The sequence below is a fragment of the Uloborus diversus genome, chromosome 6 (assembly GCF_026930045.1).
Source record: "Uloborus diversus isolate 005 chromosome 6, Udiv.v.3.1, whole genome shotgun sequence".
Classification (NCBI taxonomy): domain Eukaryota; kingdom Metazoa; phylum Arthropoda; class Arachnida; order Araneae; family Uloboridae; genus Uloborus; species Uloborus diversus.
The window spans coordinates 165,205,591-165,233,412 of record NC_072736.1 but is presented as its reverse complement, the minus strand read 5'-3'; the positions used below and the strand labels follow the sequence as shown (position 1 = coordinate 165,233,412).

The 27,822-nt window shown below is 36.3% G+C and overlaps 1 protein-coding gene across 1 annotated transcript in view; it reads left to right on the top strand.

Moving 5' to 3' along the window:
* The window catches only part of LOC129225057 (histone-lysine N-methyltransferase MECOM-like), a 204,105-nt gene that overhangs the window by 150,245 nt on the left and 26,038 nt on the right, over positions 1-27,822 (top strand). The gene's annotated exons all lie outside the window — the stretch shown is intronic.

Sequence of the window (27,822 nt, the reverse complement as noted above, 5' to 3'; positions counted from 1 at the left end):
TTTCAGCTACAGTCCACCTTGGTATTATGCTGTAAAAGTTTTAGCTTCTTACTCAAATTTTAAGAGGGTGCTCAATGACCCCTCCATTTAACATTAGCCGTAGCATAAAAAATGACACAAATTTAGAAACATTTCATTTCCCCAGCTTTTCTTTTTTTTTTTTTTTTTTTTGAAAATAATTATTTCATTGCAATGTATATGCATATTACTAATGTACATTATAACATGTAGCGTTGCTTTTTCAGTTCAATGTATTTTTTTAACCCTCCTTTCCGTACTTATGAAGTTTTTGGGAGAGGGTTGAGCATCCTCTTTCGGTTGAAATGGGAAGCTAAAATTCTTCCAGTATATTACTATCCACAAGTCTAAAAATATTGAGGGCAAGGGCGCCCATATAGGGGGGCAAGGGGGGCTCAAGCCCCCCCCCCCCTTTGAAATGTGAAATTCCTTGCTTTTAGTGCTTTTTTCTTTGCAAAAATGGTTAAAAAATCTCTTTTCCAGCCATTAATGAGTTATTAAAAATATCAAATTTTAATACGTCTAATCTGTACTGAAATCGGTTTCCATGGGTAAAATGTTCTGCTAAACCATGAGGAAATTTTTTGAGCCCCCCCCCCCTTAAAATTTTGCATGTGGGCGCCCTTGATTGAGGGGGAGTCCTGTTATCTAGGAGAAACTTTTTTTTTACATGTATTTTTCGAACCACCCTATTCTTCTTGTTTGATATTACAGCCCGGGATGGGTCTTAGCCGGCTTCACAATTCTCTTTCAGACAACCGTGTCTTTGGTCTTTCATTTTGTTCGGGTGGGATACGGGTGTCATACCCCCCCCCCCTCCCCCTTCTTGGATACGGCACCGAAAGAGACCAGCGTCTAACCACCACACCACTCAGTCGGCATATTCATAATATGAAAACAAAGTTAATTAGTACAGGAAAAATGAATCAACCTGTACTTCACTAAGAACGAAGAACCTCACTTTCTTTTAATCGCCCTGGAAAAATTTCCCTCATTAATAATGCGTGTGAAAAGTTCCACACAGCAACAAGGAAGTTCAAAGAGTTTTGCATCTCACGTTCGCAAAATTACTTGTTTCAAAACATCAACTCTGAGATCAAATGAAGATGGGAGGGAGCTCGTGTCTTGCACGAGACTGCTCCGGAATCGGCAAAATTTTACGAACCATTTCAATCAGGTTATCTCCGTTCTTGCCCACCCTCTCCTCCCCCGCGCCGCAGCTACCAACGCCTACTTAATAATTTCGAATTTAGAGGAAATGAAATGGTTTTCGAAGATGAAAGCTTAGGCCAGATGAAATAAAAAATAAAGAAAGGGAAGTATCCGCGCATTCTTTTGTTCAGAACGATAAACAAAGTTTTAAAGAGTTTGTTTTATTTGTAACATTTTTTTATTTTGAACGTAGTTTTTAGTTTATCAGATGTGAGACAGGTAATTCTTGCGCGAAAATGGGACACGGTAAAGTCTTAGAGTGAGTAATTGTTGCAAAGAAGCAAATAAAGAAAATTTCCATTTAATGAGTTTAAAAAGTAAGTGAAACCATCGGCTTAATACTTGCTTTACCGTATCAAAATACAAGAGCAGAATTGATTGTTTACTAATTCAACTAAACGCTACACATCAATTGAGCTTAAATAATACAGTTACACGTTTTTAGATTGATTAGAAGATTTCATTTTAACCGAAGTAATCGCGTAACATGTGTAAATGATTCCGCGTTCAGTTTCCGGTAAACACTAACGATGTATTTATTTAAAAGTTATTCTACACGTATACTCTCTTGAAAATCAAAATGATGCAGTTACTTGAGTGTTTCAATCAAGATTGCATTTTTACGTAAAGTAACCCCGTAATATTTAGGGCGCATTTTACACATATGCTCTCTAGGAAATTAAAATGATGATAGTTATTTCATTTTACTTTCTTTTTTCTTCGAATGAGGAAAATGAAAAGACGGCAGACTTTTGAAGCGAAAACTTGTGCCAAACATTTAGTTTCTAGTAAGGGCGCCCCGGGAGAGGTCACAGGAGGTCACTGTGACCTCCCAACAATTTCCTTATTCGGTAAATTTTGTCTGACGATTCGGCTAAATTATCATAATTTGGCAAAATTTGGAGCTCCGTTCGGCAAATTGAGAGTTTCGCCCCTAAAAAAATTTAACTTCGTTGCGCCCCTGATTTTTGGTAAGCAATAATTTCAAAAAAAAAATTCGTGGAGCATGCATACTATAGAAGTTTTACAAAATTAATTTGTGAAAATTGCACGGGAACAAAAAATTAATTTGACACAAAGTTTCAAACTCTGCAGAATTTCTGTAAAAGTGTGTCATAAAAGCATCCGGCCAGCTCATTATTCAAAACCGAATTCCGTCCATCAGGCCATCCGCGCTTATTCAGGAACAGGAACTCGAGGTTACGACATCCTATTCAGAGAACGACACTCTTCAATTAAAGATGGCGGGCAAGAGGGTGGTGCGCACGTGACCGCCAAAGACAAAGCCATTTTGCTAGTAATCATTGTGATTGTGAAGGATAAATAGCCCACCGACTGCCCAAGAACCGAGCGGGCTTTTAACACCCACTCGCGAAAAAGAAGAAAGCTTTTAACCCCTTGCGCCATTTACAAACCTCAACGACAATCGAATTGCGTGACGAAGGTTGAGGGGATGACCTTTGAACGTGGGTCAAGCTCTATTGAGATGATGGTTCGTTTGTTTGTACCGGCAGAAGGGTACCAGGTATGAATACAATGTCATATCAATGAAATTTGAAGCATTGATATTATTTCAGATGTAACTACTTAAAGCGATTGCCAATTTCATCAGCTCAATACATTCAAAACCAGCTTCTAATTTTATTCTGAACTGGGTGAAGATATGAATACAGTGTCATCTAAGTAAAATTTGAAGCTTTCATTTCTGGTCACGGTATTATTTTCAAATGCAACGTCGTAAAGCGATCACCAATTTCAACAATTCAATACATTAAAAGCAAGCTTTTAATTTTATTCTGTACCGGCAGAAGGGAGCCAGATATGAATACGACGTCATCTAAATAAAATTCTAAGCAATTTTTGTCTCGATACTACTCTCCAATATTTGCACTTTAGCGATTACCGATTTTTAGAATCCAACATTTTCAAACAAGCTCTAAATTACATTCTGAACTCCGAAGGTGTCTGTTTCAGGTAACAAGGGATTTTTTGCGCTAAGTATAGCATTGCCTGTAGCAGTCTGACGGATGAGATTGTGCGAAATGGTTTCTTCTGCATGAACTGGAAATAACTGAAGCACCTAAAAGAAAATGGGTGCAAGTGCCAAAGTTGAAAATTTGGAGACAATTAGTGTAAATGGTTGAAGAAATTATCTTCTGTTTCGGGCTAAAAGATGGTACGTGTAGCCTTTTTAGGAGCGTGATTTGGAAAAACTTTCCAATGATGTCCTACCTAGGTTTTGAACATCGCGCGCTTTTTACTCAAAACTAAATAAGTCCACTTACATCCGTCTGCGTCTCACAGCTTCAATTTTACCTGCCTCGACCCCAGAGAAATATTGTTACAGAGAGACAGACCAGTGTGGAATTTAATATAGTAGTACACTGTTAAAAATTCAGGAAGATTTTCTGGTAATTGTTACTGTAAAATGGCGGGCTAACGCATCGCTGATTTTTACGGTAATTTTTACCGGAGAAATAAGCGATCCCAGCGCCAATTGGTTGCTGCGGCCTACCAAGGAAACCGTAATATTTTACAGTAACATTTGATTTTTACGGTAATAGTTACTGGCAACATGGATGCCAGTAACAATTACCGTAAATTTTCCCGAAAATTTTTAACAGTGTACTATACAAGAATATGTACTTTTTCTAACCTGGTTAGGTAAAATTCTCTCGTAGCCATATACCGCATATATTTACAAGAGACAAATTTCACTATATTTTCAAGCACCGTTCACTGCAAGTGTAGTATCCTCTAGATAGCAATGCGATGCAATTAACAGAGTAGACAAAATCGACGGGTTAAACGACATACCTTTATACAGTTTCACTTAACATTCCGAAAATTTAACCTATCCAAGAATTTCTAAGATATCCAATTAACTTCTAGCAAATTAACAAACACATATTTATCGTTTCAATTTTTGGCTTAATGAAAGAATTCAATCCCATGTTATTTCGTGCACTAACTGTTTATTACAATCAGTCAACCTCATCCATCATCTTCAGTCAACACGTGACCATTTAAATGCGAAATGCATATGACCTCCGAGCACAAAATTACGGTAATTACATAGTTTCGTATTGAAAGAAATATCAATGATACATGGAAAGCAGTTCGCACAATGTGTCATAGCTTAAACTTGTTGACTTTCCCATCCAGCACAAGCCAACCACACCTGTTCAAGAAAGCATTGTTGGTCAACCTTTTCCATCAATCCGGCGGTAGGGAAAAAAGAGCTTCAGTCTCCAGATGAGGCAATTAATAACCAGATAAAACACTCTAACCGTAGGATTAGAACGATTTTTTTTGCTCCAAGTAAAGGGTTCGGGTGGTACCGTTAGAATCATTGCGCGCTCAAATCGTCCCCATTTCCTCAACAATGGTTCAAGGAAGGCCTAACCTCGAAACATCATACGGCCACCCTTTTTAATGAGATCTCCCCCCATTGTGTTCCGGAGGGAAATTTGTTTGTTTCATTTCGGGGGTGTCCTCCGTCGGTATGACCTACATCCCCCAATCGGTTGCCCCTCGTCTTTAATGGACTCGTGATGCGCGTGCAACAGTTTTGCGGCGGGAAGATGAGAGAGCGATATAAGGCAGTTTAATGGCAAAGAAAATAAGTTTCTAATCGAACAAAAGGGAAAATGGGAATGTGGGGGCGGAGGATGATCACATGCTGTCTAGAAGAAACTGAAAGCGTTCTTAACTTTCAATTTCTGGAGTCGGTTCGGAAGTGGTTAGGTCACTCTATTAGGGGAGCCGACTGATCCGACATTTTGGTTCCTAAAGAGAACGCGCGATACGATGAAATCTCGATACAAGGAATACCAATACAAAGAATATCCTTTTCAGTCCATTTTCAGTCCTGAGTTAATTTCAGTTGCGTTGCTTGAATTTCATAACAGCGAAATTCCCGTTACAACGAAGAAAGTATGCGGTCCCTTGAAGCTCGCTATTACGGGATTTTACTGTACATTGAAATCTGGTAACAAGGAATACCAATACAACGAAATATCAGTTTCAGGGAAATAAGTTTTGAGTCCCGATTTGTCATTTCATTACTTGAATTCAAGCACATTCCCGTTACACCAAATAAAATTTGCGGTCCCTTGAAGCTTGTTGCAACGGAATTTCACGGCACCACTAATATGTGTAGGAAAACCTTGTAGAAGAAATTCGGTGTCTATCTTCAGATGTGTTTGGTGATTAATGTTTGACTATTCTAGTGTATAAAAGAAGAAGAGTTCATTCATTCAGATGTAAAACAAGCGAGGGTGTGAACATGCAATTGTTCACGTGAAGCATTTCCCAAAAAGCTATGCATTATGAAATTTAAGAAATCACTTATTTTGGTCAATTTCTTTGCAGTGGAGTTTTGCTCAACTTCGCATCGCTTATCTCTAAGATATAGCAACCAGTAACTAAAATAAAGTATGTTCAAATACTTGAACCAAGACTGGATCCAAAGCTCTCTTGGAACCAAAGGGTCTGTCCGAAGGATCGACAGCAACTAAACAAAAATTGGTGACAGCACCTAAAATTTCATAGCCTGAGTTCTGTGTTTGCGCACTGCTTTATGGCATCATTTATTGCAGTGCGCAGGGTTAAGATCAGCAACAACTTTTCCGTCGCTGTTGCTTTCGGTATGAATCCAGTACCGCCAGTTCAAAATTTGTAATTCTTTTAACGTGTTTAGCAACTTTATGGAATTCGTTTCCTTTCACACCATTCTAACTAAAATTGTAACTTAGTAGCTGATGGGACTTTTCATACCAAAAATGCAAACAGGAGACTGATTTCTAATTCCTAAATCTTAAATTCAACGTTTAATGTGAGTTAATTGATATAGCTCTTAATACTTATCTCCCAATTTGAAATTATTTGATGCATAGTGTTGCGTTAGACACGTAACTGCCACTGTAGGACAGCAAACCCATGTTTACGTAACCTTGCGATTCTGCAGAACAAAAAACCTAACTGAGATATCAAAAGAAAAAAATATTTAAAACCCCCCTTTGGAGTCAGGGGCACAGCACCTTAAGTCACGACTATGGCTGGTCGTGGAACCGTGACGTAATTTACTTTTAACACTGATTGATTATGATAAACGATATCGCGTAATCGATATCATTAACGCGTAACGTACACACGGCGCGGAGTAAAACACAAGGCTTTCTCATTTGCGGCCGCCCACTTTTCACCTGTATGTGAAGCAGCAGTGGCTGGATATTAACCCAAAGTAAATTTGAGTTTTCGTAACAATTCGTGAGGGTGGGCTGTTTTTGAAAATTTTTCTGGCGAGATTAAGTGATAAAGGCTTCATTTCTTCAGCCCATGCAGTGGAAAAGCGAAGAGTCAGGATGCAAAATGCACGACTCTTTGCAATTTCTTATGCCATTTAGTGTGAAAGTGTGGGGAACTTTCTCTACAAGGACTTTATAACAACAAATGGGATTTTATGCATTTACTAGTGGTACCCGCACGGCTTTGCCCGTAGTGGAAAATTAAAAGGTCTTTTTGTTCGCCTGTATATTTACAAATAATGAATGGTGAACTTCTCGCCAATTGGCTTGCCCATCTTACGGTTCCACGTTATAATAACTTGATAATTTACTCGCCCATCGTATGATAATTTTGCTCGGGAAAATGTTCTTAAAATTGGAATAGAAAAAGAACAAAATCGAATTTTTGAAAAATCGCTTTGAGGTGCACATTTTTACCCTACAAACTAATTTTGTGCTAAATTTCATGAAAATCGGCCTAACGGTCTAGGCGCTATGTGCGTCACAGAGATCCAAACATCCTCCAGATATCCAGACAGAAAGACTTTCAGCTTTATTATTAGTAAAGATAAAGAATATCCAATGTTGAATTTAATTGAACCAAGTCTACACAAAACTGTATTAAAATGCAATAAGAGTCTAATTTGTAGTGACAGTTGCATTAGGGTATTTCAGTGTTATAAAAACACCAAACTTCCCTTGAGTGAAGATATAGAATGAAGAAAAATCCAGTATTGCCGCATAGCTCCATACAAAAGGTAGTTTCTTCCCCATAGTTTAATCTTATTCACCACACATCCATTAGAATAGTTCAATATTTTCAGAAATCAAATTTTTGCACTCAAGAAATGACCCCTAATAATAACGAACTCAAGGCCGTAACCAGAGTTTTGTTTCGGAGGGGGTTTTACCAAGCAGATTCTTTGAAACATTTATATGGTCTATCAAATTTGGTTTCATTTGTATTCTATTGATTTTTGTCACAATAGATTATCTTAATGGAGGGAGCGGATGTACTTACAAAACGCCATATTGTTACGTAATATAAATGAATTTCTCAATAACTACCATAAACTACCATAAACACACAATGAGTTTGTACAATTTTTCAGTCATACTAATTTCATTTCACAAATAAAATTGAAATTATAATAACAACAATGTTATTTTTGTCCCCAAACTATAAATAAAATAAATAAATAATGGAAAGCATTTCTTGGGATGAAACATTTCGGAGGGGTTTTGAACCTTATAAACTACCCACTTGCATACGGCCCTGTTCGAAGTAGATGCATCGTAGAATTGAATTAAGATTATTTAGGTACGAGTGTTGTAATTTAATTTTCGGCAGCATACGAATAAATTATTTTTTTATGAACTTACAAGTACAATTGCGTTAAATTCCTCCAATGTAGTCACCATCAAAGATAATAACCTGTAGCCAAATGTCGGGAAGCCGTTGGGGACCGGCTTCCCGACAGCGACAAAGCGTTCTAACACTCGGGGCACATGATAAATATAAAACCAATCGCAAAAAGGATAATTCCCGGACTATCCATCGACGGTCTATGGAAAGGAGAAAACTCAGGATGTCCAACTGGTCTTGAGGAATGGAGGGTCAATCTGAGCGTTGTAAATTCAAAAGCCAATTTTTTATCGGATATGTTTTCAGTAAGCTTTTAAAATAACTACGGGGGGGGGGGGGTGGAGAGGATGATCCGCCCCCAGGTGTCACTGGTCTGGAGGGTGAAACCCAAAGTGGAGTTGCAAGTTTATGAAAAATATAAATACTTCAATTCAGAACATCTCCCCCAATGTTTGAAACTATATTTAAATTATATTTACTCTAATAAACACAGTTGCATTACGACAAGGAGGGGGAGGGCCTGAACATGCATCTAGGGCGACTTCAGGAAGGTGAGGAAAAGTGTTCATAGTTTTCATTTGTTTTTTGAACATAAGTCAACTTAAAATTTCGTAAAACACAACTGTATTTGTTTCTAAAAATTGTATGACTTTCATGTTTTCATGTTTACATAGAACATTAAAACTTTTTTTTTCGTGTTTGTAAGGGAAAGGGGGGGGGGGAGGTGACACCACAAACTATCACCGGGGTGTCATCCATGGTAGGTTCGCCACTGACATAAGTAATAGGTTATTAGATTTAATACAGAGTATTTGGTCTCAATTTTAGTGCCACAGTTATATATTGGTTTCTTTTACTATCAATTAATCATTTATTTCTTAACTAATACTATCATCAATATTTTGTTGAAAATGTTTTGTACATCCGATGTTCAGATATTTTTCTTGACTGCGTATGCCATCATAGCACCCTTGCAGAACCAGGACTGACGAGAGGCCATGTCAGCCTAGTCGGAAATTAAAGGCCTGACCTTGACAGAGTAGTACAAATTTTCTAAGTTTTATGGGGGGATGGGGCCCAATAATTAATCTGACAAGGGTTTCGCCATGGCTCTTGGCGGCCTTGTGCAGAACTTCTAAAAAAATGCGTTGGCTGTGCAGTTGAAAAGTCTTAGATCTTATCTGCGACTCGAACTTCATATGTGATTGGGCACCAAGTAATTTTCACGTTTCCATCGGCGTGGTGTTAAGCACAATTTTAATTTGCAACCTGCTACAGATCCTACTTCTAAATCCAGGCGAGGGAAGGCAGAACAAAAGAATTTTGAAAACGTGTAAGAATGATGAAGGGGGGGGGGATGGTAATTGTTGCTCATGGAAGGATGGAATACGAGAGCTGTGTTCGTGATGCAACTCTTTCGTCTCCTTGAAGAAGCATCAGCTCTCAAAAAGGGGTTGTACAACAATCAGAATCGGATTTGATGACTGAAAATCATCGAAGTCCACTCTCTCAAGTTTTATTTCCCCCAAACTCTGATGTAGTTACTATTATCTGGTAGGGTTTGTGAATGTCGTCCTGAAATGGCTAATGCCATTTTTTTTTCGAAATAGTCTTACGAAAGGAATTTTAATAATTACAGCAACAGCTGTCGTTTTCACGAAAATTAGAAGAAAAAAAAAACTCGAGTCAAAAATAAATCAAGGTTAAAACAGATCTAACAGTTAAATAAAACTTCTGACACATCCAAATTTTGGATATTTAATGGCTTTGTTCATTTATTTGGTGTTTTTTTTTTAATTTTCACGCAAATGTCTTACTTAATGGATTGTTTGGTTTAATAATTAAACATTAAATTTCAGCAATATCGATATTAGCAACGTTTGGCGTACAAATATGCACTTTCTTTTGACTAGTTTGGCTAAAAATATCGAAAAGGAGCTATGACATTGCTGTAACGGAAAAGTATCACCCTTATCCCGGTTTCGGTCGGTTTTCGTGGTTCATTGAAGAGTACAAATTGATGATAACTGTCATTTTGTTGAGAAAAAAAAGGTTAATTAGAAAACATGAAGGGGAAAAAACATACGATGACATAGAGCTACCGCTGAATCCTCTAAATGTCAAAGTTATTTTAATCACAACTTAGTTGCAGCAAAAATTTGGAACAAAAAATGCAAACTTTTAGCACCAATTTACGCCTTTATCAGTTATTTTCCCCAAAATCTTCAATGTATAATAGTCTATAAGTATAGTAATACTACATATTGTACGGTAAATGTGGGAGAAAGGTTCTAAAAAACGATTCAGACCAGAAATGCATTCTATTTCACAGTGAACACGCACGAGATAATTCATAATCATTGCATTACTATTTAACAATTGAAACTCGATTTTAATGACATGCAAATGAATGTGGATTTATTTTTAATATAAGCTTTAAAAGACTATTATTAGCCACTGAATGTGTATTACGATCTACCATTCGTTAGAAAATGCTTAAACGCCAAGTGTAGGGCTGGTTCACAGACATCCGCTGCTAACATTTGAACTTGTTTTGATTTTATTTTGAACAAAGATTTCTTAAGAAAAACTCATTGTCTTCTTGGGAGTTTTTGGACCTTTATGGACTTTTGTTTCGAGTCTTAATTAAATATATTCGGGTATTAGAGACAACAGCATACTACTCAACCTATCAGTTCATCAGATCCAGACTAACGTAAATCTAAAAATGGCGGTTTTCTGGTTATTTCTGCATTATATTTAGAACCGCTTTCCGCATTAAGGCATAACTGATCAATTTTATATTAAAAAAAGTTTCATTTACAAGTCTTTATCTGCATTATAAGCAGGGCTGAAGAGTTGTAGGGAAAATGACCTGCTCTAACTCCGGAAATTTCAGAACCTTCAACTCCAAATCCTTTGCCTCAAAATCAGTCCGACTCCGACTCCGCAAGAACTGGTAGAGTTGCGGACTTAGAGGGGAAATTGGACCGACTCCGACTCTTGGAATTTTAAGCCTGCTACTCCCAACTCCGACTACTTTACCCCAAAATCAGTCCGACTCCGACTCCGCAACTCTGTTTGTAAGTGCACGAGTTCTAACCGTTGCATGAGGCAGACAAACGTTTTTAAGCTCTCGTGCCAAGTAATGATTTATGTGACTTACATTAGTCTGGCTTTGAGGTTTTTTTTATCCTGCTTCAACTAGGCTGTATCATTATCCGCCATAAGTCTTCTAGCAGCCCAATAAAATTTAGCCTTGGTGAAGTTGTCAGGAGTAAAATTCATAAAACTAGTTAGTGCAGAGCATTTCGTCAAATGTAAAAAGCTCATAGTTTCGACCGCCGAGAATCACAATAAACAGTAACTATTGCTTGTCCAGATAAAGAGTTAATCCTGTAGTTCTGGCTTTGAGGTGCAGTTATATTACTTTAACATCAATATTTATCAACGTTAAATTATTCGCTGCTGAACCATTAACCATCAAATACTCTTTGTGTTGCTATGATATATAGTTGCTGCAGATTAAATAAAATGTAGCAGCTTAATTATTTATTATTTTTTGAGGAAACATCAGTAAACAACATACATTTACATTTAAAAACACTGAAAGGCTTCTAGTTTAAAAACGTAGCACACTGTAATAGTTCAACACGATCCAAATGCAAACCATCAATAAATTTCCAACCACCCAACAACAAATTGCAGACATTGCCAAACACACGAACAAAGCGGCCTCAAACTCCATCTTTGGCCGACACCCCCTCACACCGTCCTATCTTCCTCTTCATCTCGGGAGTCGTGCATCCTCGGCATCACGACAATGCTCACCCCCATCCCCCTTGTAGTAGCCAGCTTCCGAAGAAGCGCGCTCACGAATTTCCCAGTAGCTCTGGGTACCGCCCACTCACGAAACACTCATCCCTGGAGATGGATACAAAACGGACAGCAGGAGTGGATTTTTCGTTATTGTTATTACCACTTCTTTCTTTTTTTCTTTTACCCCTTTCTCGGTTGATGGTTTTATTGTTGCCCTGATCGGGCCTGATTCTCGTAGGGATGATGGCATAATATAAAGACTAAGTTTTCAGATCTAGTTTTTGGAGAGTTTTAGTCTGTTAATATAGCAGATGTTTTTTACAAAGCAATTTGAATTAACCATCTTGGAAGCAGATGCCCCCACTTGGAAGTTGAAGTAAATAGACGAGTACATTTGGAGTGCCACCCAAAAGGATTAAACATACCAATGGAGCTTTAAGATCTGGTTTTAAGATCTAGTTTTTAAAGATGATACTAGTATTGCAAACGTTTTCTTCAAAGAAATTTGAATTAACCATCTTGGAAGCAGGATGTTGGAAGTTGAGTTGAACTCGATAGACTAGCACCGGAACTCCATTGATTAGTACCAGCACAGTTGTAGTGCCACCCAAAAGATTAAAAATACCATGGAGCTCCGTGGTATCTTCCCTCGAGATAGATACAAAACGGACAGCAGGAGTGGGTATTTCGTTATTGTTATTGCCACTTTTTCTTGCCCCTTTCTCGGTTGATGATTTTATTGTTGCCCTGATCGGGCTTGATTCTCACAGGGATGATGGCATAATATAAAGACTAAGTTTTCAGATCTAGTTTTTGAAGATGTTACTAGTATTGCAAACGTTTTCTACAAAGAAATTTGAATTAACCATCTTGGAAGCAGGATGTTGGAAGTTGAGTTGAACTCGATAGACTAGCACCGGAACTCCATTGATTAGTACCAGCACAGTTGTAGTGCCACCCAAAAGATTAAAAATATCATGGAGCTCCGTGGTATCTTCCCTCGAGACAGATACAAAACGGACAGCAGGAGTGGGTATTTCGTTATTTGTTATTACCACATTTTTTTTTACCCCTTTCTCGGTTGATGATTTTATTGTTGCCCTGATCGGGTGTGATTGTCACAGGGATGATGGCATAATATAAAGACTAAGTTTTCAGATCCAGTTTTTAGACAGGATACTAATACAGCTGAGAAATTTGAATCAACCATCTTGGAAGCAGAGTCATCACTTGGAATTTGACGTCAATAAGACTAGCAAGAGTACATTTGGACTGCCACCAAAAGATTAAAAATACCGACGGAGCTCCGTGGGATCTTCCATGGATGCAAAACGGACAGCAGGAGTGAATTTTTCGTTATTGTTATTACCACTTCTTTTTTTTTTTTTTTCTTTTACTCCTTTCTTGGTTGATGGTTTTATCGTTGCTCTGATCGGGCCTGATTCTCGTAGGGATGATGGCATAACATAAAGACTAAGTTTTCATGTCTAGTTTTTGGAGAGATACTAATATTGCAGACGTTTTCTGCAAGGAAATTTGAATTAACCATCTTGGAAGCAGGGCTGCCGCTTGGAAGCTGAACTCAATTTTCTTGAAAGAGCACATTTGGTATGTCATCAAAAGGATTAAAAATATCAATGGAGCTCCGTGGAATCTTTCCTCGAGATAGATACAAAACGAACAGCAGGAGTGGATGTTTTTTTATTGCACCTCTTTTTTGTTCCTTTTGATTGATGGTTTTATTGTTGAGCAAGCCCGGTTCTGACAGGGAGGATGGCATAATATAGAGACTAAAAAATTCCAAATCTAGATTTTGGAGAGGATACAAAAAGTGCAGAGCTTTACTATTTTTTTCAACCCCCTTCAGACCAGGAGTCCGGCATACTGGCCATAAACTTTAAACAGCTGCTAATTCTTTAATAAATTATAAAATTTTCTTGATTTTTTTTTTTTTTTTTTTTGTATTTGAATTTGACTTTTTGGATTGACATCACTAATAAATAGGGATTGCGAGACTGAGACGCGCTCATTTTTCCAAGCATGGATTCTCGTTGCAAAGGCGAGGATGTTTTTTTTTTGGTTTTTTGAAAAATTTATAATATTTAATTGATCAATTCAAATGCTTATATTAGATTTTGTTACTGTTTAGAGAACATTTTACAATGAACTCTATTTAATGTTTCATCGTTTTTTTCAATCTGAAATATTTATTTCAAAAAGTTGTGTCCTGAGACGCATCATAACTCTTTTGATTTTTCGCCTACAAACTTGAAATTTTGTCTATAAGATGCTTTCAACCATAGTATACTATCTACCGAATAAAAACACTTTTGGTGAAGTATTTCATGATTCCAACTGAAGGGGTTGGAAAATTTAAAAAAAATAAAATAAACTACCAGTATCCATATGTCGTGTCGATGTCTCCTTGCTTGTGAATAACATCGTAATCTCAATTTGTGAAGGATCCCTCAAGCATATGATTTGTAGAGATGCTAAAATGTACAGAAAGAAAAAAAAAAAAGAAAGACAAAAACCGAAACCAACGAAAGGAAGAAATCCTGAGGTACGTCGGTACCATCACCTGAATCGGATTACCCATTCCTATCGTTCAAACAAAGAATTAAGATGTTGAGCTTCAACTGACGTCCGGGAGAGAGAGCAACACGAAAGATGACCAACAATAATCATGAGAAGGGCTTTTTTTCCTCCAAAGATAATAGTGTTTCGTTCTGGAGGAGTGTGCACGATTTTTTTACAGATGAAGATTGTGTGAAAAACATAGGTGTCTTTTCTTAATTCTTTGCACTGCTACGTGCGTCTAATGTAATGTTAGTGTTCATGTAATGTTATTCCTGAGGACAAGTGTGTTATTTGTGATGCCAGTTTTGTGAGAAAACTCATGGGAATAACTTGCCATATCTTTCCACAAGGGTTTGAAATGTTTGTGCAAGTGAAAAAAAAAAGTGCGAAATTTTTGAGTACTCCAAAACTAGTCTCGGGCAGCGGCGGACTGGCCCGCCCGTCAAGGCTGAACACTTTTTTTTAATTTAATTTTTAAATTTATTTTATTTATTTATTTATTTTTTATTTTATTTATTTATTTATTTTTTTTTTTTTTTTGGTGCAATTTCCTTTTTTTTTTGCTAACATACCTTCACGTGACTTCACTTTGCGACTTCACTGTGCGACATCACTTCGCTTTTTTTTTTCTTTAAACCCGTAAACCTGTACACCATCTTTTTTTTTTTTTCATTTTTGCACCTTTTTTTTTTTTAGGCCCTTTGGAGGCCAAGGTATGCGCCTTCTTGTGGGGACTCAGTCCACCCCTGGCCTCGGGTAAAATATTATAGGCAAAAAAAAAATCATTTCTCATTAAATTTTGATTTTTAACTGGAAGTTTACACTGAGGTTTTAGGAAACTAAGAACTTATAAAATTGATTTTTTTTCCAGAGCAGCTTAAGCCTTTTTTCATTTTCATGGACTGGTTTTATTTTAGTAATTTGGCAACTGACACTAATTAGGCAAGTCAGATATCTAAAATTGCTTGCTAAGTTGCCCCACACAATAGTCCTTTAAATATGATACAAGTACAGTTTGAGACAGTTTTGGGCATAAATGTTATGTTTTGAGGACACCTTAAACTTGGAAAAAATTGTTGCAGTCCTTCACTACTTCATTTTAGTTTGATCCTTTAATTTCACCTAAATGCAGAGAATCCACACATCATGCGTTTGGTTGTTTTTTTTTAATTATTTAAGAAAGCTAAATCGTAATTTGGTTGAATATTTCTACATTTACTACTACATTCACTAACTATTTCAAAACCGAGTAAACACACTTTTAACTGACGATAGAATATTTTTCTTACGCTAGTCGGTTTTTATATTGCACCAAAAATGGTTTTGATGATTATTTAAAAAGGAGATGAAAGTTGTGTTTATTTTTGACCGAATATTTTTATTTAACGGGGTCACTATTCTGTATGTTATTGTTACTCGTTGCTGAAGTCAACTAAACTAACAACTTATTTTAATTTGGAACTATTTCAATTAATTTAAAAACTTTGTTTCCATTGAGAAAGGATTAAAGATGATCAACAAAATCAATGATTGTACTAAATCGGTACAATGTATTAAAAATTTAATTATTCAGTGTTCCTTGTTCTATACTATTTTATCATTATCTACATAATTTAACAATAACCTCTGTTAACCATGCGTTCAATAAGTACACTTGTAATTGTGTATGTATGACGCAAAGTAGAACATCCCATGTCTTTAAATGAATATGCTTTTCATAATTACATAATTATGACTGCATAGTTGCATAATTATGGCATCTACATGAATGCCTATGCATTAATTTCCGCTAACGACAATATCCTTAGATGGGAGTTTTCATTGGAAGGAATCAATATACAGAATTCGCTTTTAGGCATAAAACGACTAATAGTTTTGATAGATATTAGAGGCGCCCCCTAGGGGGGGGGCATAACGCAGACTGCGCCACTGAAATTTTTTTTTTGGGGGGGGGGGTGTTTTGAGGGGTATATTTTACTTTTTTAGGGGGCTCTTGCTTTTAGGGGGGTCTTTGCGATATTTAAGGGGGGTACGCCCTCGCCGTTAAGGGTGTGGGCGCCCCTGTAGATATTGTGTAGTAAGTATGCTATTGATATGCATGAAGATGACCCCATCTTAATTTTTAATTTCTTTAACTCACTGATGTAAATACTCGCCAAGTTGGATAAAAAAGTGCCATTGCTGAATTTAGTGTCAATTATTGAGCAATCACATTGCTTATTGTTCTCACTTGGCAGTTTTGATGTCCTGTGATTTTATCACTCACCTGCACGCACATGCATACACACACTCATGCCTGCACACAAACACACAAGCCTACATACACACACTCGTGATTGCAAAAAACATAATTTGAATTCCAGATGTCAAAATTCAAATTAATTTTTAATTTTTTTTTTTTTTAATATTTCTTTTCTTCAACCAGTCTATTAATGTAAGCGGACGATCACGTAATATTTTTATACAATAAATACCTGTTTTCATTTGAGGTATATAAATTTGAGCAGACAATTTTTTGTGCAATTCAAGTAAACTATAGAAGGAGGAGCTGCAGTCTCTGGCTAATGGCGGTTGAAAGAGGTAAAATCAAGACCGATCCGTTCAGACATCTGCCCTGTACGCGAAAAACTGAAATGTCATACCTATTCGGCTAATTTCGTTTATCATCGTAAGGTGTCGTATTCAAGCTCTAGAAATGCGAATTTATTTCAACTAGTACTACACTAATACGAGCAAATAGATTTGTTCGATAATTATTTATTTTCATTTAAACTCTTTCAACGTAATCGGACGATTTTCAGTGATTAAATTATTTTCAAGTTATATTTGCATTCACTGGAATAGCAAAGGGCGATGGTTCAAACGACAATGCAAAAAACAATTGTGAAAATCAGTTTTGAGTAGAACTCTATGGAGTGTTGACTAGGATTCTTTATACGTTGATATTTTTGTAAATTTTGTAAATATATGCAGCATATATAAATATTTGTCTGGTTTTTAACTGTTAAAATGTTGTCTGCCTATTATCAAACAACATGGATCACATAATGTTAAAAAAAAAAACACTCACACACATTTTGGTATTTTATTTTCAAAAACTATGTATTCGAAACAAATAACAGACGTCCCTCGTATAACACGATACTTTTACAGCACGGTTTCGATATTACACGGTACGAAACTTGCGATTATTATAACACGGTTTCGATATTTCGACGGTACGAAACTTGAATTTAATACTTCATGGTTTTGATATAACTCGAATGTTATATTTATAAAAGATGGAATTTCATTTTCGTTTAATACATTCTGTTAATGCTTGATAACTCTACTAAGTTTTTACTTTGTTTTTATGAAACTTGGTTTCGATACAACACGGAACACATCCCTCGATTTACATTATTTCTAAGTCTCGTATAACATGGTTTCGATATAACACGTTACATCTTAACCTGATATTTCTCATGCACAAACGTAATTAGTATTAAAAATAAGTAAAAATGTAATTTTTAAAAAAAGTCTCGTGTAACACGGTTTTGATACTACACGGGACGAATTAACCGTGTTATACGAGGGACACCACCTGTAATTGCTTTCCCCAACTTGTGCATCAATAGGATTCACTGGTAGTAGGTTAAAGCTATTGAAATGTAAAACAGACATTGTATTGCTCACCCATCCAAGCCATTTTCACATTTGAAACACAGCATGGGATAATCTAGCAAGGAATCTTGCTTTCATTCCAAATGTCACTTCGACATTAAAGAAAAAGGCAAAAATGGCCCGCGTATCTCTTTTTGAAGATATACATTGCATTCGAAATAAAGCGCAGTAAATAAGAACCTTCTTTTAATTTCTTCTGGTCTCTTGGAATGATGGAGTATGATGGAGTTGTAATTCTGGCATTAGGCAATATCGGAAATGGACAAAGTAAATGGAAGTTGTCAGATTAACGCCCTCTCACGGGTGAAGGAGAAATTACTCTTCTTGTCAACTAATATGATAATTGGCTTATTCATCAGTCATAGTTCAAAGGTTTTTTTTTTCCCTTCAAAAGGATCTCCCTCTACCCTTCCTCCAATTCTGAGCTTAATCTGAAATTGGGATGGAGACAAATTTCGAAATCATTAAGCTGTTTCTGATTTTTCATCAGCTTCAGTGTCATTTGCTTCAGTTTTGTGTTCGCCAGACTTTCGATTACTGGGGATTAGGCGCCGCTTCAGAAATTGCTAAATTATCAGTCGTCATTTAGTAGGGTTGCTGGACAGGATCAATGTAAAGTAGTCGGAAAAAATCATCAGACTGTTTGATCATCGTCAGAAAGTATGGAAATGCTCGCAAGTCATTTTTGTTAAAGAAAAAACGTCAAAACCAACATTAACTGTCTTTGTTCGCACACAAAGAAGAAGAGAGTAGGGTGATGGCACCAGTAACAGGCATGCTTAAGACATCGCTCTCGGGTTAACTCAATTTTCTTAGCCTTTTAATGTATTTAGACTTCTTAAACTATTTTTTCTCCCATACAACTACATCTCATCTAACGTTTCGCTGCTTCTGGATCCTCTGAATGAGTTAATTCTTGTTTTATTTGCTCAATTTCGAAAAAAGGTCCGACCCTCAGTAACAGACACCGACAATTCTCATGACACCTAGTAACAGATAGGATGAGGAAAGGGTGAGTAATGAACAGAATTCCCATTTTCTTCTCAAAATGTGCAAAAGGCCTCCTTTTTTAGATCTAAAACCTTATTTAATTCAAATGAACATGAAACACCAGCTGACCTCGTGGTGGTTGTTCATAACCTTCCACCACTGCCTTGTAAATACCAACTGGCTCATAAAATTCAATCTGTTAACGCTAGATGGTTGCAGCGTATTCATGGGTCACAGCAACATCAGTTTTACCCGCCTAAAAGGCTTATTATTTAAATCCAAACTTACGACTGTCTGTTACTGGACCCTTGTCTCTTACTGATGCCATTATCCTACTACACATTAAAAAATTGATGAACACATTTGTTTAGTGTTGAAAATTCGATAAGAGGTTGTAAAGCAAGAAATTGATTTTTTTTCACTTTCCACAGTAAAACGCAACAATTTCTCAGTTTCTCCACGACAAACCAAGAAAAATGTTTCGTCCATACTGGCAGGTACGTGCGAATCATCAAAACAATTTTGAATTCAAAACCATAATAGAAGGTAAACTCATAATGTTTGGAAATGCAAGATTAAATATTTAACTATTCTACCCTGCCTGCATTCGCTAAACACAATGATTGACATACAAAGGAAAGATACAAAGATAAACTCCGCTAGAAGAATGACACAGCCCAAAATGTAAAACTGTTTCATGGTTGCTGAAAATAACAGCTTTGCTTTGTAGCTCAAATGTTTAGAAAACATCTCACTGCTAATGATACGACGTGTTCAATGTAGAAAATGCGTAAATAGTCCAATCCATCCTTTGTTACAGGAAGAATCGATTGTGATGTATTTCATACTGAATGATTCTTCAGTTCGCTATTGTGGATGTGGTATAGTCAATGCAGGAGTTCTATTGGAAGAACAATTGTATGTGTTTTGTAAGGTAACATAAAACTTCAAAGATTCCGTTAGTGTTTGTAAGGCCAAGCGCGGTGACTTTAGTTGTAGTTATCTAAAATAACGTTTAAAATATAGTAACTTTAACGATAGGATGAGCATAATTTAGATAAAGTAGGTTCAGTTTATCAGAGTCAAACTTCTGCGTTATGACCTTACACATGAACCTCGACACTGGTAAACTGGAGCAAAATATATAATCTAAGTACCGTTCAGAGTAGAAACAATACAAAATACCATTGAAATTCATAGCGTGAGGAAAAAAAAAAAACTAATTTCGGCGTTATTGTGTCTCAAGGTGAATGATCTAAAGTTTTGAAGATTGTAATTTCGTACTCTGGCTTAAAGGTCAATAGTAGAATCTACGGAAAATGTGTTTTAGAGACATTTGAAGAAATGTGTTTCTGTTTTCTTACAATTATCTATAAAATATAGAAATTTAAAGTTAGATTACTAGTTAAAAATGCTTTAGAGGAAGCTAAACAACATGTTTGCTCCATAAAACTTAAGTAAGACAAACAACAAACAAAAAATTTAGTTACTGCTTTTTACTTGTCCAGGGCAGAATTCTATTTTTTACCCTTTGTGTGTGTGTGTGTGTGTTTTAGAGATAGGAAAAGACATAGGAATGCAGTATTCTATTACTCACGTTGATTGTTTCAATAAGTTCTGTGTGTACTTTTCGCACGCAACCCATACCCATCCGCTTTTGTATTTATCTGTCCGTTTATTTTGGCATTTACTGTTTTTAAATGTTTTGGAATCTTCAGGATTCTAAGCTGGTTTTTTATTTTAATGATTAGGAGTTTACAGCTCTCCTATACATTCCTGTAATTTACGTTTCATGTAAAATTAAGTGCATTTCAATACAGTGAAATCCTGTCATAACGAATACCAATACAACGAAATATCCGTTTATACGAAATAAACTTTCAGCCTATTTATTTTCCACTATATTTCTCGAATTCCAAACAACACTACAACAAATATGCTACAAAATTCTCGTCGTTACAACGAACAAAATTTACGGTCTCTTGACGTTCGCTGTAACGGGATTTCACTGTATTTTTTTGGAAACATTTTTAAAAACGGCATACGGTTTGAGTTTATTGGCACACCAGTAACCAATGGTGAGCAAAAATGCTTTTGGTGTAACTCGTGGATTTTGGATAAAAATGGTGAATGTGTATTCTGCATTGATTATATTTGAGTTACATAGAACTCAGAAAGAGTAATTTCTATTTTTAAGAGTAGTTTTTTTAAAAGTAAAAACGTGTTAGTATTCTTTACAATCTTATATAATCAAAAACTAAGCGTATGTATCTATGTATGTACCTATGTATCAATGTCCAAGTTTCTTCTCCCGAACGCCAATGAACTGACCATCGAACCAGGTATTGATGGATTCCTAATTATCCCGCCTTTATGTTTGGCTATTTGACATAATCCTCCGATAATAATTAGCGGAGAGATCAGTTAAAAACTATTAATTATGACGCTTAGATTTCGACATAAAATCCCTATTTTTCGAAGGCTTTCCTCCATTCAAAATATTATTCAGTGCTTCAACTCAACTTTCCGCAACAATGCTTTTATTAAAATTTATAGCGGTGAAGAAAATCATTGAGACGAAAGATATGTTGTCTTTTTTTGTCTCGAATATGAGCAAATAAAATTCTGGGTTTTGTTTTAAAGGCTTCTCCTGTAATCGGGGGATTTAAATGTTTCCTTTTTGGTTCTTTCTCCAAAATCTGGCGCAAAATTTTACTGATTTTTTTTTTTTTTTTTTCAAGCCTGATTGTTGAACATGCTTCACTTGACGTAACTTTTATTTTCGAGGTGGACTGTGCAAAGACGGGCGATCAGCGTCATAAGCGCGGATTAATATCTGAATATCTGCAGTTAATTTAAGCTCTCCCAGAACATATTTCCCGTTTCGTATCCCCACCAGAAGTGACAAATTAATTTTAACCGACCATTACGACAGCGCTGAAAAATATACCACAAAACGCAAGAAAGATTAATTTCACCCTAAAACAGAAGCAAATTTCAGAAATACGATTCCCACGGAGTCCACTTCCTACATAAATCCTGCGCCAGAACTTCCTGCTGAAACAACAGCTCCAGTTCGCCATGAGACAAAAGGGAAAAGACCATCCGGCAACCCAAGCTTCAGACGATCCTAGAGAAAACTTCTCACGAGAAATCACTTGTTGCTCCTTCATGCATCACTTTTGCGCCTCTGGACCATTTAGGAGCCTGGGGGGTTACGGGGAGCATCTTCGGGGGTGGGGGCGATCGATTCCTTTTTTCTCACGCGTTATGTATTTTCTTCCACTAATGAACATTCCATCCAAGAAGAGTGGTCTGACCTTAAAAACTTTCCGGTGGGTTAAAATGAATCGGGGTAAACAGGAAAATAAAGTTCCTTGTTTTGTAAACTAATTGATGTTTGAAAGACGACGGGAGATGATGGGAACAGAGAAGAGGTAACTTTTTTTTTTTGCTTGATAAATGCGTACTTTTGTAACAAAGATGGTTATGAACAGGGCCGATCCTAGGGTGTCGGCCGCCCGTGTGCAAAGAACTAATGTGCCGCCCCTCAAGAGTAATTTGCATATTTTGACTAATCTTAGACGTCCATATAAATATTTCTTCAAATTTCTATATCAAGTTCTAAAAGAAGAAGAAAAAAAAACAATGATGAACTCATAAAAAGGAAGAAAAGTTTTATAGTAAGAAACTTAGGTACAATTTATATCTTTGAAGAAAGTAATAGATACCAAAATTTACTAGTCGTAAAAACGCATTTTATAGTGTCTTCGGTGACATCAGAGAAAGGATAGAGGAGGGGGGATTGCTCCCAGAAGATTATTGAAATTGGCGTACAAAAAATAGTTTTAGTAACCTTTGGTTGCAAGGAGAGAAAAGAGTCAGGTATATTCAAGGTGCATGGAGAAATTTTCGAAATTGACGTCAATATCGCAATTTCAGGAACTTTTTCGAGACATCAGGGAAAAGTGATGTTGGAGTTCTCTCCTAAAATTCTTTCAAAATTGAAATCAATTCGAAGCTATTTTTTGTGACCGCAGCTTGGGAAAGTTCGGCGCTCTTACCGAAATTTCAGAAACTGAAGTTTTAAATAAGCAGTTTTGGGTTATCTTTGTTGACGTTGCTAGAGGGAGGGAGATTCAATCATCTCCTATCGAAAGTTTTCGAAATTGAAGTTTAAAACGCAAATTTAGGCTGCCTTTGGTGACGGTAGGGGATCTGGCGGCTTTCCTCCGCTAATTTCTCGGCACTATTGTTTCAAAAACCCATTTTTGGCTATATTTGAAAACGATAGGGAAAACGTGAAAATATTCCGAACCGAAATATTTTTCGGAACTAAAATCCATTTTAGGCTATTTTTGAGAAGGAAGGGTTTTGGAGCTCCCAAATGCATATTTCTAAAAGCGCAATTTTATGCTATCTTTGGTGACGTTAACAAAACTTGGAAGCTTCGGCCGATCTTCTGGATATTTTTCGATATTTATATCTGAAAAACACAACTATAGACTTTTCTCCATCTCACTTCGACGATTGATGGGTATATGCCCTAGCGCCGTGAAAAGTTACATAAGCCAGGCAGTTCTCCAGAGTTTTTTAGAAAATCGTATTTTACGCATTGTTTGATAACGATGGGACAAAGAGCGGGCGGGGGTTCAGTGTGCCCTCACGAACTGTTTTTTGAAACTGAAGTCAATTTCAAACTGAGGGTGTGGGATTAGGGGACTCTCTAAAGACGCTAATTGAGACTATCTTTGGTAGTAATGTTTGGGAATGGACTTTGGCGCTCTCCATCGCAAAAATTTCGAAAAAGAAACACGAAAAATGTCATTAAGCAAATTTTGATGACATTAAGAAGGACTGTCCTTTGAAAACACATTTTGGATTTTAAAGCCAACATTTTCAGGCTATGTTTGATTAAGTTAAGGTGGAAGGGGTGAATCAGAGATTTAATTGGGTCCTTAAAATCGGTGGTTAAAACAGCAAAATTTTCCGAAATTAAAGTCCTAAAAACGCAATTTTAAGCCTTCTTTAGTTTCGTCAAGGAGGTCATGGCATCCTTTTGGATCTTCGTTTTGGAGCTACGTTTAAATTTACTACCCAGGGCAAGAGCACTGATCTGAAACCGGGCAGTTCATTCGTGATTTTAATTCGCAAAAAATGCTGTAAAGGGGGAAAAATTAGAAAATTTTAGTTCGTTATTCATATATGTTTGACTCTCAGGGGAGTCGCAATTTTCCACTGTCTCTCCACGCATCCGCGATTGTTGAAAACAGAATTTGTTGTTTTAAATGCTTGCGACAGTATCTAATCAGTATAGCTTTTGTTAAATATAATATATAAAATATGTCTTCATTGTTTAGGTCTATAAAAGCTTGGGGGGGGGGGAAACCTGGGCCCTGAGTGCTCCTTCTAGAAGGCACCCTTTCATGCTTCAGGAGGGGGCCATTTCCCTTATTCCCCTCCCCTGTATCCATGCCTGATTACCGGTTCTGTCACAAATTTTGCAACTAAATGAAGCATGTGTGTAAAGAGTAGATATTAATGGACAATGAACCAACACAATGTTCCCTAACGATCTATTTATCTTAAACTATGCTATGCTGTCGGGAAATCGGCACTTACTTTGATAATTGAACATTTAAAATTCAGCGTATTTATTTGACTTATTATAAGTTATCTTGTGAAAAATTCTAGAGGAATTTTGCTTGATTCAAAGAACTATATGATGCGGCCTGCGGCCGCCCCTTGCTTTGGCCGCCCTTGTGCGGTGCACACCCTGCACACCTGCTAGGATCGGCCCTGGTTATGAAGCTTGAAAATGTACTCGAAGTTTAAGCGAAAAATATTTTTCAAAATATATCTGAAAAGCAGTAGCCCGAAATCCGGTCGTGGTTCATTTTATTACGCAATGAGGTCAAACTGATGATCATTTAGCTTTTAGAAAGTTTGGAAGCGGTAATATTACGAAGTTTTATTTAGTAAATATATCTCTCGTTTGGAAAAAGAGTGGCCGCAATACGAAATTTTTATTTATTTTTTTTTTTTTTCATTTAAAGGCCTTCAAAGGACGTTATCTTCTTTGAAAAATAATGACAGATTTTGTTGCTAAAATATTAACCACGGGAGAGCGCAGCGAAGTTACTTTTCTTCTTAAGGGGAGTCAGTACATCGTATACCGTCAATGTTAATTTGCACAGGTTCATGTACCTTTTTCTGAAAATCTATTTAAGATACATTTATGAAATTTTTTCTGTACCTTAAGTAGACTGTTTTCTCTATACTGAAGTAACATTTTATAGAAAGGAAGCTTTTTTTTTTAAATTCTAATGCGTAAGTCACTGTATTTTTATCAAAAAATGCCGTTTTGTAACACGAAATCAGCTCTATAAAAAACATTTTTGGAACATCAGAAAGATTTTACTTCAGTATATGCAATTAGATGTATGGAATAGGTGGTAAAAATTTCAAAGCCTAGCACAATTTAGTTTCTGAGAGAAAGGAACATTTAGTTTCAAAAATACCATTTCGAGATATTGCAATTTAAAGGGGAAAATCATACCTTATCAACATGCGTTTAAATTTTTTTAAAGCTTATTTTAACTTACTTCTGATATGAGCACGATCAAGAAATTTGTATCATTGAAAAAGTACTGAAATGGAGTTTCAAAACATATAAAAATCAAGAAATCAAATTTTTAAAAGTATTTAGGGTACTGACTCCCCTTGGCTAACTGCCTGAAGAGTTCAACTTCAAACGCTTCTCTTGTAAAATTTAATTTCTTTGTATCGTGGCACTCTTCTTCCAAATGAGCGATATATCATTAAAATATTTTTGCAGGGAAGTAGCTAGGGAATTACTGCAACGTTGCATGTGTCTTTGATATAAAAATAATCGCGATTTCAGAGTAGAAATAAAGTGAAAATATTTAAACTAAATATATCCAAGAGCTCCAACAGAAAATTTATGACAAATGTTGAGCGCAGATGATCAGTTTTTGTTTTTGATTTCCCTAGTGCAAAAGTTTAATTTTTTACTCACTTCACTTATTTATATATTCGTTTTAATTATTCAGAAAGCAGTAGGAAAAAAAGTACAACGTGTATTTGTCGTTGCTATAATCAAATGAAAATTTAGCTTAAACTAACTTTCCCCACTTAATTCTTTTTCATGGTTATTTTGTTATTTTACCAACAACTTCGAAACTAGAAGTACCGAACACTCCAAATAAATAAATAAAATAAAAATCTTAAAACATAATAGCGCAAAAAAAAAAAAAATAAATAAATAAATAAATAAATAAATAAAATAAAAAAATAAAAAAATCGTGCTTTACTATACTATAATTATACTACATAAAATATTTCCCCAATTTTTTCATAGAGTTCAAGGATTTTCCCCTCTTATTTATTTCCCTGAAATAGAAGATTTTTTCTAAAAATTTTTCTCAAAACATATAAAATGAGCGAGAATATTTCTTCGCACCTTCGTCATCCCCATGTGAGTTGATTACCTAATTGAAACGAATACTTTTTCAGAGACCAAAACTTTTCCTTCAAACAAAAAAAGACCACAACACATTACGCCCACATTCTCAATTCACAGCTATAATCCTCTCAGAGATGCTTCACGGAGCACACGGACACGACACACTCCCCCCGACACCTCTTCCATCAGACATTGACAGCGATTAGAAAAGTCTTCCAATTCCTTCCCGAGATTTGCGGGAAGTCTCTCCGTACCGTTGCTGAAAGGAAACAGGTGGGGGTCCCCTTGTCGTCGGAGCAGTGGACAGTGACTCTGGGATCAAAAGATTTCCGACAGCTGCGACGGATGCGAGCATCAGGAGCCATCTGCGCACCTAGTGCGCGGTCAAGTGCGGGCGGCGCACGCGAGCCGCCCACACTTGACTTCGCGCGCTAATTTGAGAGCGAGAGGCTCTTCTCGTGGACAAAACGGATCTCAGTTTGGTTCGACTGGACATGGAGATCCTGATCTGAAAGATATTTTTGTTTCTTGTCTTGTCACGATACGTTTTGCAATCGGGGAGTTTTTCCTCTTAGCCGAAGTAAAGTCAGTCAGGGTAACTTTGAGTCCAATTTCTCTATTTTGGACCGCCACACTCCTATTTATTACAGTGAAATCCCATGAATAAACTTGTGGTTTTTGATGTGAAAAATTTCTGAAACTGGGTAGGTGTCAATAAAAAACACCACATCGGCCAGGAATATGGCATCTAATAGGACAAAAAACTCACTAATTAATTTCATAAACAATTAAAAGTAGTAGTATTTCAAGTATTTATAACGAGCTTCAAGGGACCGCAAATTTAGTTCGTTTTAACGAGAATTTCGTTGTAATGGTATCCAAGCAATGTAATGGAAAGTAAATCGGGATGGATATTTCGTTGAGACGGACATTTCGTTGTATTGATATTCGTTGTAACGGGATTTCACGGCGCAACGAAATATCAATTTCAACGAAGCAAATTTTCAGTCCCGATTTAATTTCAATTCAATTGCTTGAATTCCATTACAACGAAATGCCCGTTGCAACAAATTAAAATTTGCGGCATCTTGAAGCTCGTTGTAACGGTATTTCACGGTAGTTTTATTAGATTTTTTGATATAAAACAAGAAACACTCTTAAAGTGTTATCTAATTGTTCTAAAAAATCAAGAAATAATTATTCATTCCATTCAAAATGAATTATTATTCAAAGTTATCCGCTATTTAGGGTCACTGTGAGCCATGTCAGAGATGGGGTACAAAATAAATTGTTTACACAAAAGTAGTGCAATCTTAAAGCAGAAAAACAACATTTTAAAACGTTTAAAAACTCCCCCTTTATGATTCTCAGCACCACAAAATTTCTATCCTGAGTGGAAT